At 39.9% G+C, this 19,264-nt stretch overlaps 1 protein-coding gene across 1 annotated transcript in view; it reads right to left on the bottom strand.

The window, feature by feature from the left end:
• Positions 1-19,264, bottom strand: part of LOC126298265 (serine-rich adhesin for platelets-like) — a 38,933-nt gene that overhangs the window by 4,909 nt on the left and 14,760 nt on the right. Inside the window, exon 2 of the mRNA XM_049989567.1 lies at positions 9,470-9,530. The gene's annotated coding sequence lies outside the window, so the exon portion shown is untranslated. The remainder of the gene's footprint in view (positions 1-9,469; positions 9,531-19,264) is intronic.

Raw genomic sequence — 19,264 nt, 5'->3', positions numbered from 1 at the left:
GAGCGGCAATGTCCATGATGTGACCAAGCAGTTCATCTTGCATTTTCGTCATTTGTTTATATTCTTCAGACTTCATCCAACCTCACAAACAAAAATCTAATGTTGTAAGCTTTGGCGACCTTGGTGGCCAGTTAATTGTACTACCTCTACCAGTTGGATAACTAGGATAAATGTGGTTGAGATGTTCCCTAAGATGCCAAGTAAAATGTGGAGGGGTTCCATCTTGTTGGAAGTACCCTGCAATCCATGTGGCCAAAGGAACAAAGGAATGAACTTACCAAAAATTGCAAGTAGGTCTGCCCAATAACTCGCTTTTCTACAATAACTGGACTTATCAGCATGTTATGGATCATGCCACATCAAACACAGACCAAAAAACAAAGTTTGATGTTGGTTCCACTGTAGTGTGTGGATTTTCCTGTGACCAGTCATGATTATTACGCATGTTGTTGATTTTGTACCATATAAATGTGGCTTACCAATGAACAGTATTAATGGACAACTATTATTTAATCAGTGACTAAATTCAAGTCATGTGGCACTGACACCAATGTGGAGAATGTGGACATGTTGCAAACATCCTAAGGAGTCAGGGCTTCCAAATAGCATATAAGACTGGGCAAACCCTCCAGTCACATCTAAGACAACCAACTATCAAGAGGGATAAATTCCAGTGATCAGAATATATAAATTTGAATGTCAAAGTTGTAATGTGATACACATAGGCATGACATGCGGGAATTTTAAAACATGGTACAAAGAACATGTCAGGTATTGGAAGTATGAAACAAACCATTCCACATTTGCAGAACATTCAGAACACCATAATCACCATCCTACAAACATGGAACAAGAAATCAAAATAATGAGAATAAGCAACCATGATAAATATCTTATACAAACGCAAGAAAACTTCCACATTCAGAAAGCCATTGCTGAAAACAAACATGTGATAAATGAACAAACACACATCACCACACCCTCCCTACTACTCTTACTAAAAGAAATGTTAAGATAAAAACTGCCCCTCTCACACAAGCAGCCACAATAAAAAAAAAAAAAACTACTTCATTTACTTCTGGTATGATGGATGTGGAAGAATTATGGGCAAATTTTAAACACATTGTAAATCACGCATGGACAAGTATGTGCCGAAAAAGTGGGTTACGGACGGAAAAGACACACCATGGTTTAACAGCGCAATTCAGAGAACGCTCAGGTAGCAAAGGCAGTTGCACTCGCGGTACAAGAAAGATCAGGAGAATGAGGACAGGCAAAAGTTAGTAGAGATCCATGCTGCTGTAAAAAGAGCAATGTGCGAAGCATTGAACCACTACCACCGCCATACCTTAGCAAAAGACCTTGCAGAAAACCCAAGGAAATTCTGGTCTTACATAAAATCAGTAAGTGGGTCGAAGGCTTCCATCCAGTCACTCACTGATCAGTCTGGTCTGTCAACGGAAGACAGCAAAACGAAAGCTGAAATTTTAAATTTAGCATTTGAGAAATATTTCACGTAAGAGGATCGTAAAAACATACTGCCGTTTGAGTATCTTAAAGATTCCCGTATGGAGGACATAGTGATAGACATCCCTGGGGTTGTGAAGCAGCTGAATGGCTTGAAAATAAATAAATCTCCAGGTCCTAATGGGATTCCAATTCGGTTTTACAGAGAGTTCTCTACTGCATTGGCTCCTTACTTAGCTTGCATTTATCACGAATCTCTTGCCCAACGTAAAGTCCTGAGAGACTGATAAAAGCGCAAGTGACGCCTGTACATAAGAAGGGTAGACAGACGGATCCTCAAAATTACAGACCAATATCCTTAACATCGGTTTGTTGCAGGATTCTCGAACATATTCTCAGTTCGAATATAATGAATTTCTTTGAGACAGAGAAGTTGCTGTCCATGCATCAGCACGGCTTTAGATAGCATCACTCCTGCAAAACGCAACTCGCCCTTTTTTCACATGATGTCTTGCAAACCATGGATGAATGGTATCAGAGAGATGCCATATTCCTCGACTTCCAGAAAGCGTTTGACTCCATGCCCCAATGCAGACTCCTAGCATATGGGATTGGCTCCCAAGTATGTGATGGCTCGGAGACTTCTGAAGTAATAGAACCCAGTACGTTGTCCTCGATGGTGAGTGTTCATCGGAGGCGAGGGTATCATCTGGAGTGTCCCAGGGAAGTGTGGTAGGTCCACTGTTGTTTTCTATCTGATAAATGATCTTTTGGATAGGGTGGATAGCAATGTGTGGCTGTTCACTGATGATGCTGTGGTGTACGGAAAGGTGTCATCGTTGAGTGACTGTAGGAGGATAAAAGATGACTTGGACAAGATTTGTGATTGGTGTAAAGAATGGCAGCTAACTCTTAATATAGATAAATTTAAATTAATGCAGATGAATAAGAAAAAGAATCCTGTAATGTTTGAATACTCCATTAGTAGTGTAGCACTTGACAGTCACATCAAATAAATATTTGGGCATAACATTGCAGAGCAATATGAAGTGGGACAAGCATGTAATGGCAGTTGTGGGGAAGGTGGATAGTCGTCTTCACTTCATTGGTAGAATTTTGGGAAGATGTGGTTCTTCTGGAAAGGAGACCGCTTATAAAACACTAATACGACCTATTCTTGAGTACTGCTCGAGCGTTTGGGATCCCTTTCAGGTCGGAACATTGTGAAGGGGAACAGGTTATTGCTGAAAAATATTGGCTTTACAGAGAAATATTCAATACAGAGTTTAACTTAGGCTTTCATGTAGCAAGAAAAGATGTATGTGACCACTGCCACTGCTTTCAAAATCTCTCTGAAGAAAATCAAGAGGCAGAGAAAGACCAGCACTCAGAACACCTAAAGAGAAAGGAGGCTGCTATGATACTAAAAAATGAATTGAAGTAGCGGGCCAAAGCAGGAGAATGTCATTTGCTGGAGTTTGACCAAGAAGCTGTGAGATACTGTCCACACATAGCAGCTAAAACCATTTTTTTTACAAAAGAAGACTGGCAGTATACAACCTCACAGTATACAATACTGTTACCAGGAAAGCTAGAAATTACATGTGGCATGAAGGTGTGACTAAACGCGGCTCAATTGAAGTAGCATCAGGTGTATTTCAAGAACTCCAGAAGATTGCAGATAGCCGTTCAGTTGTTTTGTTCTCTTACACTTGTGGTGGACAGAACCGAAATGTCAACATGAGTACCATGTTCCTTCATGCTGTCCAAACATTGAACATCCCGGTGATACAGCAGTGCCTCTTTGAGTCTGGCCACTCTTTAATGGAGTGTAATTCTGTCCATGTCCGTATAGAGAGGGCTGCAAAAAATGTTATTTATGACCCTTCGGGGTGGTATACTGTTGTTCAAACTGCTACAAAACAAAGACAGTATGAAGTCACTGAAATGGACCAGAAGGACTTTTTGGATTTTGGTGCTATGCAGAAGGAAAAGTTTAAGAATAATAAAATTGACAGTGAAGGAAATCAAGTACAATGGCTTAAAGTGACGCGACTTCAATATAACAAAAGTGATGTTAATCACATCTTTTTCAAGCATTTCCATAATCAACAAGTCAGAAGTTTGCCAGTTTCCGGAAAATCCCGAAATTCCGATACAATCTTCCAGTTGGAACCGAAATACTGTGGAGCACTGAAACTTCAGGAAGAGAAGGTAAAAGACCTCCTGGATCTATGCCGCAGTGACATTAACAGGGAACAGTACCACACATTTTACAAGAGTCTTCAAGAAGAAATAGCTGGAGATCCATACTGTGGTGGCAACAGTTGTGATGAAGTTAGCTAGAAAGTTATGCTGGCCGGAGTGGCCAAGCGGTTCTAGGTGCTACAGTCTGGAACCGCGCGACCGCTACGGTTGCAGGTTCGAATCCTGCCTTGGGCATGGATGTGTGTGATGTCTATAGGTTAGTTAGGTTTAAGTAGTTCTAAGTTCTAGGGGACTGATGACCTCAGAAGTTAAGTCCCATAGTGCTCAGAGCCATTTGAACCATTTGATGTAGGTACAAATTCCGCTCATATGTTTTTACTTTTACTCTACCCTATCTGTTTTTAATGAGTAAATTACCTTTATAAGTTATATTTTGGCAAACCAAATGCGTATCCCCAAAGTGTAAAACCTCTATGTAGATTTATTCATTTAGGATCATAAACACATATCTCCTTAGCACCATATTAAAAATTAATAGTGGTCGTCCAGTAAGAACCATTGTTATAAATATATTATCATCTGACAGATTTTTTAAGTGTATTTATGTGTAGGGTAGAAATTTTTCAATAAACTTTGTATTAGTCACTGAAAAACGAAATGTACTTCATAAAATATCGTTTTTTTTTTTTAACCTCCTGTAAAGTAGCTATAATGGAGTTACGTTCCTCTGATTCTCACACAACGATTTGTCACCGACACCGCCGGTCCTTGATGACATTGCTTTCGCCTTCGCCTTCAGTTGACACCCTTGCTTTGCCGGTTCCATGCGCCGCCGGTAGAGGCCAGCGCGCGCACCTCAGCAGCACAGCGACCTGCTTGGAGCTGCCTCCTGGCAGCCTACAGGCAGCCTACAGGAGTGTGTCCTCTTGACAGCAGTCAACCTTGCCTGAGCAGCAGCCCAAGTGTTCTCGAGCTACGAAGCAGTCAGCTCCTTCCCCTGCCCGCCCGCAATGCCTTACCTCCAAGCTTACCTGTTTTGCTGGTACCATGCAACCTATGGGGACATTGCTTGCAACTGCCACAAGCCTTGTGCATACCCAAACGACTTCAGCGGGCACGTTTAGGCGCCACGTCCCACAGTGATCATCAACGGCACCTACCTTCCGACACCGCATCACTTGCACCAATGGTGCAATGACTCTACATCACCGACTTGTTGTCAGCCACACCCTTTCTCGTCGACACCGGTGCTGACGTCAGCATTATCCCAGCCAAGCATGGGGGTAACACGCTTTCTCCTGCTAACCTCACACTGATTGCTGCAAATCACTCTCATATCACAGTCCTCGGCTCCATCAAGATTTCACTTTGTCTGTCTCTGGGCATGACAAATCCTAGGACCTTCCACGTCATCAACATAGATGAACCTGTGATTGGGTTGGACTTTCTACACCAATAAGAGCTTTGGCCGGACCTACAGGCTGCACCTTTCCTGCTCTTGGTTCCGTGCGGATGCAATTGGACCTGCAGGACACTCCCGCCCCCGCTTTGCGAGATTCTTCGCATTGCATGGCTGCCACACCATGCCCACTGTCGCCGTCTCTCGCCAAGGCCCTGTCCATGTCACTATGGCCCGTCTCAGATGCAAAGGTTCCTGCTTCATGGTATCACTCGCTTTCCGTGGCTACAGCGTTGCGTGCTCAGCCGTCACCTACTGCCAATGCCTTGTACACGCCATCCTAGCACATCAAGGTCAGTCAACCACTGCCGCTCCTGCCGCCCCCCCCCCCCCTCTCCCCATCTTGCCCCACCACACATGCCTCCCTTTGTATGTCTAGGCAATCAGCAACGGAACCTGCCACCTAATCCACATCACGGATATGTCATACGTCACAAAAATCAATGTCTTCACACTTCGAAATTGTTGCGAGCATGAGAGATAGTTCAGGATATACTGGCTTCGAATGTGCTCCAAACATTGGACAGCAACTGGTCCTTTCCCCTCCACCTGGTGCCTAAGAAAGATGGTTCGCTACGCATGTGCAGAAACTACAGGTACCTTAATGCTAGGACTATCACAGACAACTATCCAGTTCCTCATATCCAGGATTTCACGCAGTTACTGCATGAATCGAAGTTCTTTTCTGTCTTGGACTGTTCGAAGGCATATCACCAAATTCCACTGCACCCACCGGACATTCCGAAAACAGCGATAATTATGCCTTTTGGACTTTTCAAATTCTGCTTCATGCCCTATGGTTTAAAAAATGCTGCACAGACATGGCAATGCTTCATTTATTCGATTTTGCTACCACTTCCTTTCACTTTTTCCTATTAGGACGACATACTTATCTTTTGTTTATCTACGGAGGAACACCAATTTCACCTTGACACAGTTCGTGCAGCTCTTGTGGCCAATGGTGTGGTTATCAATCATGACAAATTGCAGCTCTGTTCCCCATCTGTTACTTTCCTTGGACATATGGCTTCAGCCGAGTGCCTCCGCCCTACTGACTTGCAAATTGCAAACATCCTTGTTCTACCTCTCCCCGGGGATTATGCACAACTAAGCCGTTTCCTATGGATGGTGAACCTTTATCAGTAACACATACTTTGGGCTGCCTCCATCCAGTCGGCTCTAATAACCGACGCCCTCTCCAGTAAAAATACACCCGGAAAGCATAAACTGGACTGGACTAGGCCGATGCTGGATGCTTTCAACAATTTAAAATTGGCCATCACTTAGGTTATCACTCTTGCTCACCCTGACCCCCGAGGCACAGATTTCTATCACTACTGACACTAGCGATTGGCAGTAGGTACTGTCCTTGAACAGCACACTGCAGACTCAATGCAGCTGCTCCCTTTCTTCTCAAAAAAGCTTACAAGGAGTCAGTGTAAATGGTCGGCCTTCGACCGTGAGCTCCTCGTGGTTTATGAGGCAGTCAAACATTTCATAAGCAATGTCTAAGGATGCGCTTTCACCATCTACTAGGACCGTAAACCTCTTGTTGACGCAAACTGCAACCCAGCAAAGATCTCCCATCGTACCGCTTCTGGCACATGTACTTTATTTGCCAACATCCTTCAGACACTTGTTACATCCACGGTGCGGAAAACATAGTTGCCAACTACCACACTTCGATGATCTCCACCCCATTTAACTTAGATGAACTGGAGTGGCTTCAGGGTGAAGATGCGGACACAACGTCTGCTCTCAGATGACGGATCTTTGCTTGCCATCACACTTATTGCCCTGCACAGGTTGTCAACTCCTATCATCTGTGACATTTCTACTGGTTCGCCCTGTCCCTTGTTGCCTTCCCCCTTCGGCACGGGATTTGTGGCACGTTACATAATCTTGCCCACCCTGGAACACGGGCAATGACAACTCGTAACCAAATGTTTGTCTGGCCGGGTGTGGGGAGCAATTGCCGCACATGGTCACGCACATGCGTTCTTTGTCAACAGAGCAAGGTTAGCAGACATGCTCAACTGCCTTTAGGGCAATTTGATGTGGTTGGTCCACAATGACGTGGTTGGTCCTCTTCCCCCGTCCGAGGGATACAAATACGTATTTGTCATGAATGACTGCATCACCCCTGGTGGACATTGCAGCTGAGACAATTGCTCGTGCATTCATTTAGGCATGGGGGGGTAGATTCGGTTACCCACTGTCACTTACCACGGACCAGGGCAACCAATTTGAGTCGTTGCTTTTCACTCACCTGTGAAAGTTCTGCAGGGTCACGAAATTTCACATGACTGTATATCATCTGCAGGCCAATGGACTAGTGGAGCAATGGCACAGAGTGCTAAAAGCTGTACTCATGTTCCACAGTGGGCTTTGGTCTGAGGCTCTGCAGTGGGTATTGCTGGGAATCCGCTCCGCACACAAAGACCACCTCAATGCTTCATTGGAAGAGGTCCTGTATGGTGAATTGCTCATGCTGCCTGCCGAATTCATTGAGAACACTTCTCCGACAGATGCTACTGACCTGCCGGCCCTTGTCGAACGAGTGCGCGCTCAAATGGCCTGCCTTTGCCCATCTCTAACTCGCGCTCACACCACGCCACAGGTGTTAGATCATAAGGACCTTAAATCATGCAATTTCATCATTCTACGAGATGACGCTGTCCAAGTGGCTCTGCAACCTCCATACTCTGACCCACACTGTGTATTATGCCGCGAGGGTCAATAAATTTGTGATTCTGCTCAATAGCCACCCGAGTACAGTTTCAGTACAATGTTTATGGCTTGCGTGAACCCTACCGGAGCCACTTCTCGCTGCTCCCTGCCGACCTGCTTCAGCTGACATCTTGCCCACCGCTGCTGTCGCCACACCCACTTTGACTTGCCACCACATGCATAGCTAACCGACGCACAGGACCCTACGATGATGCGCCGAGCCTCACACTTCGTTTGCCCGACACCGCCTCACCCCCCACGCTGGCATGAAGATTTTTTGTGGACGTGTGCCAACTCCGCCTCGACATGCTCCACACTGTCAAGGGAGGAGGGGGGTGGAGGAGGGGAAGGAGAGGGGGGAGAGGCATGCTCTGGCTTCTCTGATGTGAAGCTGCTTTGGTTTTATCTTCTTGTCTGTGTTTTAGCACTACGTTCGACAGCCATCTTTCTGTATTCGCTCTATTAAGTGATGAAATAAATGTCGTTTCGATTCTAAAAGCATGATGATATGGTTCAATGCCACGTAAAACCCACATATGTACTAACTATTATGAAACTGCATTCCCACTGAAGGAACACGGGCTATGGTCTTATAATAAAAACAAGTCTTGGATACCAGCTGCAATTAATATTTCAAGGAAAAAAAGTAAAACCTATATTGTATTACGGTCACTGTGGGTGTGTGATGAATTTCACGCTTACCGCAAAAAAATACAAGCAATATTTTAATAGTTGTTACAGAATCAAAAATGAAGGAAAATAACCTTTACATGCCACAAGAGAAAAGCTACATCAAAAATTGTGAAACAGCAGACAGGTAATGTCACTACCAGAAATGCCAACATCAAGCTATGTCAAGATGAAGAGAAAATAACTGATACAAAAGAATATTGCAAATATCCTCACCAACTATTAACAAATATATGTAGGGAACTAATCAGTAAGATTAACCCGAGTAACCAAAATGCTATGGCACCATCATTCAACATCAACAACACTGCTTCCTCATAGCATCTGTACCAAATGAATAAAAGAGATATTTTTACTGTCATAAAAACCTTAAAAATGAAACAGGCATCTGGAGTATATGGTGTACCTCATAAAATAATAGAAAGATGTAGTGGAATCACTGTAAAACTACTGACATTTCTGCAATAGTTTACTAATGTCAAGGACTTCTCTTCCTATCAAAAAATTGCAAAATTGAAACTAATATTTAAGAAAAGGAAAAACAGAAGAAGTTGTCAATTACAGGGCAATTGCCCCATTGTCCTGCTTCTCAAAAATTTTTGAGTAGGTCTTCCACAACAGACTGACATGCTTTATGCAAAAATATCAAATTCTGTCCATAGCACAACACAGGTTTAATGTGAACTGCCAATCAATTTACCTGAAAGTGGACAATGGTTAATATATTATTGGAGGATGCCTTGGCTTGTTAGCATTCAGTATTACAGATCATGAGGCACTACTACAGACATTAAATGAACTAGGCATAGGAGGCAAACCTACTGTTAGGTCATGTCATACCATTGCAGACATAAACAAATAATGGAAATACAACACACGGCATGCAACAAAATTACAGACCAACACTCAGCTTACCAAGAAATGAAATATGTTGTTCCCAAGCATCAGTCGGATGTTCCTCCTGTATGTAAGTGACCTACAAACAAACAGAAATTTCAAAATATTTATCAGTTCGCTGATAACACAAGCTTCCTCATCAGTGAAAAAACAGGAAACTTAATACAAGAAAACATAAAAAAGGCTATGGTCAGCATAGCAAAATGATTCACACACAACAAGCTAGTGAGAAATGAATAAAAAAACTGTACTGTATGAATAATGATCTGCGTTAGCTTTGAAACTGACAACATACCTTTTTTTTTATAGTAATTACACTATTTGATATTCAGAAACAGTGCACGGGTGAAATATTTAGCTGTTGAAATAGTTGTTTGGAGAATGTTAGCCTTGAACTGTTGGTAATTATCCTCGTTTTTGTTTAGTGATGATGGTTTCCAGATTTGTATTATTATTACACCAGGAGAGGTCATAGGTAATAGCGAAATGAATGTAAGCAAAGTAGACAATTCTGCTACATTATCTGTTACATACAGTACTAATTTCACACAACACAAAGGAAGCAGAGCTTAACATGTCAGTAAGATAGAGGATATTTGATTCATTTACTTGTCAATGTGGTCTTGTGGGTACATAGAATTTATAGTAAGGTGATGGACATCATTTAAGACAATAATGCTTATGTCACTATAATACATCAATCATTACTTACAGCTACAATAGATTTTTGGTACATTATCGTTAGTACTGCTTCAGTTGTTACAATGCTGCTATGGTTTCCATGTGTAATATTTGTACATTACTATTGGTACTGCCACATTATTATTTATCAAAAAAACTCTTTCTGGCTACAAAAGAAGTGGTCAATTAGGTACACCTTTACTGCACCTTTGAATCCTGAAATGCTGTTAACTGATTGTATGTCATTTGGTAATTTTCTTAATATCTGTTTGTTCAAGTTGCAGAACTCCATTTTGGCATAAGTTAGTTTCCGTTCTGTGTACATGGAGATCCATTTTGCCTTATATGAAAGTGTGTACAGCTTAATTTTTGGGTATGAGTGCAGGATTTTCAATCGCATACTGCTTTACGAATACTACTGTTTCGGACATCATCTATCATCACATGACCTGCACAATGCAACATCTGTACAATCCTTTGGCAAAAAAGACTTTCAACTTACAACACATGAAGTTATTGTATTCACATTAATAACAGAAATACTGACATGACCTTAACAGTTGACAGTGTTTATGTTATATCAAGGCATCATACTCGTGTCACATTGTGGAGGTCATCTGATGATGGGTGACACAAGAAACACATTCCAAAAATAAAGAAGTTCCATTAACATCTAGTAACTACTATTTTAGACCTTTAGGCTTTTTTAGAATCAAAATAAATGTCACAAAAAATGGACACACACCGCATGCACAACTTCCAGTCATACTTGCGGAAAAAACAGAAACAAAGAAAGAATGAAGGAATTGGAAGAATCATGCAAGGTATAACATACAGAGAAAATCTTGCAAATCAATTTGCAAAGAACTGCAAATCATTCTACTTCCATGCCAACAGACATATACAAGGTGTTCAGAGATTGCTGTGACAAGCTTCTAGAATTTGTATAGGAAGATAGTGGACAATAACTGGACAGGAACCCATGCAGGAAATGTAATGTTTCTATGCTATAACCATTTGAAAACGTGTTGGTAGTGCAACCACTTTTACAAATAATTTATTAAGCATGACCCAGTACATGACTTGTATTACATTTCCACTCATTAATAGCCAAAGAAATTCCTCATGCAGTCGTCGGTGGGTTCCCTTCAATGTGATGCAGTATGGCCTCTTCCAACTCGGGTGTGCAGTGCCTTGGAGTATCAGACACATGCCTGCTGAAGGTAAAGCTACCCATTCTCGAAGCTACTGCACAACTGTGGCAATGGGGGTATGCAATGGAGTTGGATCTTGTGCAGAACAATCTTGATAAAAGCAACACGCAGCTTTTCCGTTACTGTGAGCCTTGCCATTCAGAAGGATCATGTCAGTGTATTCTGCAAATGTGTGCTCATCTTGATTAACCCTCACAGACACATGACAGGCTCGAACCAGGTGAGAGGTAGGACAGACATCACAAATGACATCAGCTGATCTGACATAACCACCCTAAATCCTGCCTACCCTGGAGCATACCTACTTAGCAAACATGTTTTCACACACATGTAGCACAGAAACAGTATGTTTCTATACAAAATATTATGTGCTCACTCCCCTCTACAAGCACTAGAGGTTTGTAACTGGAAATTCCTAACACCCTGTGTATCCATAGTATTCATATGGCAGTGTGTTATTGAAAATCCCACAATGTTCCTCAAAAATGAAGATGTATATACCCATAATACAGGGCAAAAAAGACTGATCACCATATGCATGAAACAAAACCTAAGCTCTCCCAAAATGCAGTCCTGCATCTTGGAAAAAAAGATATTTAGAAAATTACCAAATAACATACAGTCAGCAAGCAGCACTGCAGGATTTAAAGCTACACTAAAGGCATAGCTAACTGACCACTCGTGTAGCTCGAATGAGTTTTTTTGATAAATAATGATGTACCAATGCCGTCAATAATGTACCAATATTATGCACTGAAACCATAGCAGCAGTGTAAGGACTGAACCAATACTAAAATGTACCAATACTAACAATAATGTACCAATAATCTGTACTATAGACTGGTGTAATAAATGATGTGTAAGAGTGACAGAAATATTACTGTGTTAAACGATGGCCAAGATCTCACCCTACATTCTGTGCACCCACAAGATCCCATGCATAAATAAATAAAGCAAACATCCTCTATCTTACTAATGAGCTAAGCTCTGCTTGCTTTGCATTGTGTGTAATTTGTACTGAGTGTAGTAACAATGTAGCGAGAATTGTCTACTATATTACATCGATTTTTCCATGACCTATGGCCTCTCCTGGTGACATTATAAGACAAACTTGAAAACCATCTTCACCACACAAAAACAATAATAATTATCAACAGCCAAGTATTTCACCCACGCCATGAATATACATATACTAAACAGTGTAATTTATATGAAAAGACACATTGTCAGTTTAAAAATTAACTCGGATCTTCATCTACACAATACAAGAATGTACAGTGACAGCCATATAAAGCTGTTAACAAGGCTTTGGCACAGAAATGAACTAACATACATTTAGGGTACTAAACTGTACAACAAACTTCCGGCACAGGTAAAATAAATTTAAAAAATGTCTTCATTTAAAGAAGTAGTATTCAAATTTTTAATGACTAACTGCAATTATACAGTTTACGATAAACTTGCATCACTACTAGCGCCGCCGCCACCACCACCACCACCATATTTTATTTTTTGTCCAACCCGGGACATATTTCTGTGTTTACTCAAAAGTCTCAACAGTTTACTAGAACATTAAACTTCATTTACTCAGTTGTATTTTTCGGCAGACTTTTTTTTCAGAAATGATTTGTGTTCAGTATACACTGAATAGCCAGTTTCTAAGGTAGATCCATCTCAATCACTTTGAACTATTCTGAATGTATTTTCATTCCCCACTATCTTGTATCATTAGTGTCACCAGCAGTAAAAACTAATCTTTCCTTCCAGTCCGTATTTTTGCACACAGCAAAATTTACTGAGTCTAAGTTTCAGCAGTTCAACTTTATTTCCTTCCTCCAGACTGAAATATCCTATAAGAATTGGAATGAGTTTTCCTTCACTTCTGTTTGAGCTATCCATTGTTTATGTTGCACAATGTTTGCTGAAGAAGGTAATGCATAATCAAAGACTGTACAAATAGCAAAGTCGCTTTAACAATAATTGCCTTGGTTTTGGTTCTGGTAGATGAAAATTTTGGGCCACTTAACATTTTAACCACTTTAGATATCTGTTCTATTTTGGAAGTGAGTGTGTGATTGACTGATTGATATGCTGTATAACAATACAAATTGTATGGAGGTTGTCAATTCTGTCTTATGAACTGAAACATACACGGGTTCTTACAATGTATATAATTATGCCATATGCTGTCACTTTATAAAGTTCTATGTGGTATTTGTGTCCACTAAATAACTATCAACAATTATTCTACATTCTCATTTACTTTGTAACAACTTTTGCGTAATAAATATGTCTTTAGCTTTTGGCTAAAGATAAGAAGTTCATTTACACCTTTCATTTCCTCTGGCAGCCTGTTGTACAGTTTGAGGCCACTATATAGCATACTGTTCTGTGTTTTGGACCTGGTTTTCCCGTTTAGGTATAAGTAATGGTTGGATCTAGTTTCATTGTCATGTATTGATATGTTTGTAGCATACAGATGAATATTTTTCCTTACATACATTACAGTCTAGAAAATGCATTCACATGGGATAGCCAGAATTTCTGGTTTTTTGAATAAGACAGTACAATGGGCCCTATGCTATTTGTTATTATCTGTACAGCTCTCTTCTGTACCTTGAAGACAGACTGAATATTCTGATCACTTGTTCACCAAAACATGATTTCTTAACTAATGATTGAATGTAGTATGTATCTAAAATATTTCATTTTGAGGCATTATATATTGCACACTAAGTGCAAGTATTCGTAGAGCATAACATGTTGTATCTAACAGCATGGTAGGAAAATAAAGTGTCTTTAGCAGCACACTCCAGATCACAATTCCCTAATTAAAAGTCTCTCTATGTTTGGTGAAGCAGTAGCAGTAATTGCCGGTTGTGTGTGGACATTAGTATCACCCTTTCCTTTATGAGCAACAGAAAATCCTGCAGTACATAGTGCGCAACAAACACCTCTGTTGTTACTGCCACTGTAAAATTTCCAAAATTCGCATTCTTGTTGCCAGTTAACATTAAACACACACTTTCTTTTGAGCATTACCAAATAATAAGCAAAAAACAAACATGTATAAAGTGACCACAAATGTGCAGATGTGTTACAGTACTTCACACACAAAAACAACAAACCCACTGCCCCTGTTGTGTAGCCAAATGACTAACAGTAAATTCAAAAGTTATTGGTACCCACGCCTCACCATCAAAATCAGTGCTAGCTCCAAGGTCAGCTAACAGAGCATGGGCATAAGAGAATGTTTGTAAACGAGATATCAAACACATAACTTATGTCTAAAATTTTAAAAATTCCTGACCAGTCATGAAATTCTCAAACCCTGGTCATTACGTGGGATACTACTAAAAAATCAGGACTGTTCAAGCTAATCCCAGACATATGGTAACCTCACTACTACGATAATGTTTCTGAATTTGATAAATGATTTTTCATATTTGCACTTACACATTTTCATCTTGTTGGGCTTTTATTTGACAACAAGGATTCAACTTTATTTGAATCTGCTGTGAATCTCCTCCTCCTACTCCTCCTCTCACAGTAATATCTTAACACTGTTAAGCAACATGGTGATTTGATCCCATCTTCCACATCACAAACACTTCTAGCACATATTTTATAACAATTCTGAAGTAGTGCCAAACATCTTCCACAGTCCCCTTTTTGGGCTAAATGTTTGCTGTTAACTGCAGAGAGAGTTTGAAAGGATATGATATCACTTGAATATGTAATAAGCAATAAGGTTCTGGATCAATTTAACATGGAATGATCATACTGATTTTGCTGTGGGAACTTCAGATACCAGATGGAGATTTATTGAAAGAGTCCTATACAATAGTAATTCACTTGTGAAGGAATCATCAATTCTTGGGTGGTTTTCATCAGTCAAGGACCCTCATTCAGTTGTATTAATGTAGGCAATAAAGAAGATTGAAATAAGATGTAATCATTTAATCAAAGATTTGTTTTATCAGTGTAACACAAATGCCCAATAAACTCCGGTGGGAAATAATATGAGGAGGACACTGTGTAACACAGATAGCCTTAGTCTCAAAATCATGAGACCACATTCAATAAGCATATTACCTTCTGTAACATTTATCTTATGTAAAGATCACAACAGGAAAGATAGAGAAATCTGAGCTTAAACAGAGGGTTATTGACAACTGGGCATCAACAATACCATCTACACAAGGAATAGAAAGGAAGGGAATTTTTAAAGAACACTTTGTACCCCCTGCAGCACATTGTATGCTGGTTTCTGGAGTACAAATATACATATTTTCTGGAGTACAAATATACATATAAAAGTACATTACATTAATATTTGTTCTGTATATCATGAATGCAACATTTTGTAATGATGTAGAACATGGCAGTTTAACGTAAGTTTTCTTTACACAGTTACTACTTCACATCTACAAATTCCCCTATTGAATAGGAAGCACTGTCATTCAGAAATTCTTTTAATATGTTTTTAAATGTTGGTTGGCTAGCTGTCAGACTTTTAATGCTATTTCACAAATGACCAAAGACTTTTGTGGCAGCATAATTCACCCATGTCTCTGTCAAAGTATTATTTAACCCAGAATAGTGAAAATCATCCTTTCTTCTAGTGTTGCAGCTACGCACTTCTATTATTGTTGAACTGGGATGGGTTATTAATAATAAATTTCATACATGAATATATGTATTCCAAAGGTACTCTGAATATACCAAGTTCCTACAATAAATGTCTGCAAGGTGATCTTGGGTGGGCTCCAGCTATTATTCTGATTACACACTTTTTGTGAAATGAACACTTTTTCCCTTAATGATGAATTACCTCACAATATGATGCCATATGAAAGCACTGAATGAAAATAGGCACAGTAGGCTAATTTACTGATATGAAATAACCCTAATAGCATAAGCAGCTGAACCTCGGTGTTTCAGCGGATCGTCAATGTGTTGCTTCCAATTCAATTTCTCATCAATGCACACACTCAAAAATTTTCAATGTTCTGCCTTAGCAACAGACTTTTCAAAGTATGTATTTGTCAGTGGTGTTATTTCATTTACTGTACTGATTTGTATATAATGTATTTTCTCAAAATTTAGTGAGTCCATTTGCAGGGAACCACCTAATATTTTCTGAAAGACATTTATAATTTCCTCAGCTGATTCCTGTCTGTTGGGTATGATTACTATACTTGTATCATCAGCAAAAAGACCTAGCTATGCATCTTCATGAATAAAGAGTGGCAAATCATTAATAAAGGGTGTACATAAAGACCGGGAACACTTTCAATTATTTATTACAAAAGAACCAAACATTGTACAGACATCGTACATATGTCATTTTGAAGAGGAATCCTGAAAGTTTTTTTCCATGTACACTGCCACAGCGTAGTTTGGCAATCTGCCAATAGTCAGTGCTAGCTGCAAACATGGTAAGTTCAGGTGTGAGAGCACTGTCACTGGATATTTCTACTTAGACATGTTGTAGCAATGGCTGATGCCTCAAATGCAATCAGACTCATCATTCATTAATCAGCAGGATGGGGCCCCATCCCACTTTCATCATGAAGTTTGTGTGTACCTGAACACAGAGCTGCCACATTGATGGATCGTCCATGCTACAGAAGGGACAGCTGTTTCATGAAATTGCCTCCCCGATCGCCAGATCTCACTGTGTGACTTTTTTCTGTGGAGACACATTAAAGATCTTGTGTATGTAATGCCTCTACCATATGATGTAGCAGAGCTCTGGGAGAGAATATGGGATGCGACTGCCAAAGTCGATGATGCCATGCTGGGACGGGTATGGCAAGAATTCGATTACCATATTGCTGTGTGTTGGGTCACTCATGGTTTGCATATCAAATGTTTGTAAAAAAAACTTTCAGATTTTCTCTTCAAAATGCAATATGTATGACATATGTATAATGCTTAGCTCCTGTGCAATAAATAACTGAAAGTGTTCCCGGACTTTATATACACCCTGTATAGATTAATAACAGTAAGGGAAACAAGACTGAACCCTGTGGGAAACCTATCTCGTCTCCCCCAGTAGTCAATGGATGACACAGAAAAGTTGTGTGTACACAATACAATATAAAACAAACTATGACTGTTGAAAGGTGGACTTAACAAAATTTTCTTTATAGTGACATGTCTTTAGATCTCTTATTTTAAAAGTTTTATGTTTTATTTATAATATCAACTGGTAGTCACATTGCAATATAATTTGGTTGGCAATAATGCACTATGTGCTGCATCATGTTTTCATCCCATGAATAATGAATGAAGAGAAGACTTTCCCATGACAATGCACAATACTACATCAGTCCTGTCCACTACACCCATCTCACATCTGTAAGGTCAGAAAAAATGACTTTAGGGGCATTCATTTCTTAAATCTGCAACAGCGCTCAAAATACAGGATGTGAATGTAAGGATCTGAGAAATAATTCATTGTGCCATGTATTCAAGGACTTGCAGAAGTGTCATGAAAAGTGCATCAAAGTACAAGGGGCACTTAAAACGGTTGTGAAAATGGAATGGTAAGTAAATACCTGAGAAATAAATGTGTGATGGCCCTCTTGGCACACAGAGGAAATATGTATACATTACTAAATGCCCCTTTCTTACGATAACAGTGACATTAATCCATAAATGACAGACACTGGTTGGTAGTAAAATACTTTCATTTTTATGAAAGCCCCATATTATAAGTCTGCTTCTTTACTGTTATGCTGAGAAAGATGTGCCTGTGTCTTAATCATCTTCAGCCACTCACATTTTTGCTTTGGTTAACTTTTCAGATAATCACTTTGAAACTTTCACATAATAAAGCTGTCCTCACCAAAAAGGTTATTTGGAACACTGCATAGCCTCACTGGATATGGTCCCAATGGAAGTAGTATAACATTGCTTCCTCTGACACTGAGCTGACTTACGCAGCCAATTACATGAGAACCACAGACTATTGTGGACTCCAAGCCACTACAAATCTCAACATTTTTCAAATTAACAAATCATTGCCAGATGCGAAAGAAGTGATAAGTAACAGGAAAAGGACCAACTGCAGATTAAAACCTGGACCTTTAGATATTTAATCTGACATCTAACCACTGAGCCACACACCACTTCCACATCTGAGAATAAGGAAAATATTGGAATAAGTGCGATAAGTAGTTTTTCACATAACTGTATTTTGCACACAGAAAGAAGGGAAATACACTTGATACTTTTAGATGAGTTTCATACTATTTATCATGCAGAATAATATTAGAGGTGGTGGGATAGGAACCATACAATGGTTTCTCTCCTGTAAAATCAATAAAATATGCCCCACAAAGGAAGGTAACAGGGTGGATCAATAGAGTTGTTCAAGATTATCTTCATGTTCACCTCTTAACAACTCTAACAGAGCAATTAAGGATCTATCATCTTGGGAGTGAGCGTTCTTCACACATGACGTACAAGTATTTAGCCACCTGTAATGTCCAAATTACCCTTCAACACAATTAGTCCTAGAATACATGAACAGGAGCAAAGCAATACAATGAAATTGTATTCAACACTGTCACATAGCCCACTTTCTGATGTGAAAAGGAGACAGTCTATTGCACAAGACTCTTTGGGGGTCATCATCAATGAAACTAATGAAGTGCAGGAAAATTGCATTATGCAGTTCAGTACTCATATAGGAAACCTGTGTAGAAGTACCAAATATTCAGCTGTTTCTGATAAATAACTTAAAATATTCTGTTTTTATGCGTGTGGTATTTGTTCATTTATCTTCAGTCGGCTGTGCAACTATTAGCAGCATTATCAGTACTCCAACAGTGATTCACATGTCACCCTTGCCAGCATAGACTGATACCACAATGCAGCAGCACTGCTCAGTCATTGTTGGAGTACT

The sequence above is a fragment of the Schistocerca gregaria genome, chromosome X (assembly GCF_023897955.1).
Source record: "Schistocerca gregaria isolate iqSchGreg1 chromosome X, iqSchGreg1.2, whole genome shotgun sequence".
NCBI lineage: Eukaryota > Metazoa > Arthropoda > Insecta > Orthoptera > Acrididae > Schistocerca > Schistocerca gregaria.
The sequence above is the reverse complement of the archived record's forward strand: the minus strand, read 5'-3'. Positions and strand labels throughout refer to the sequence as shown.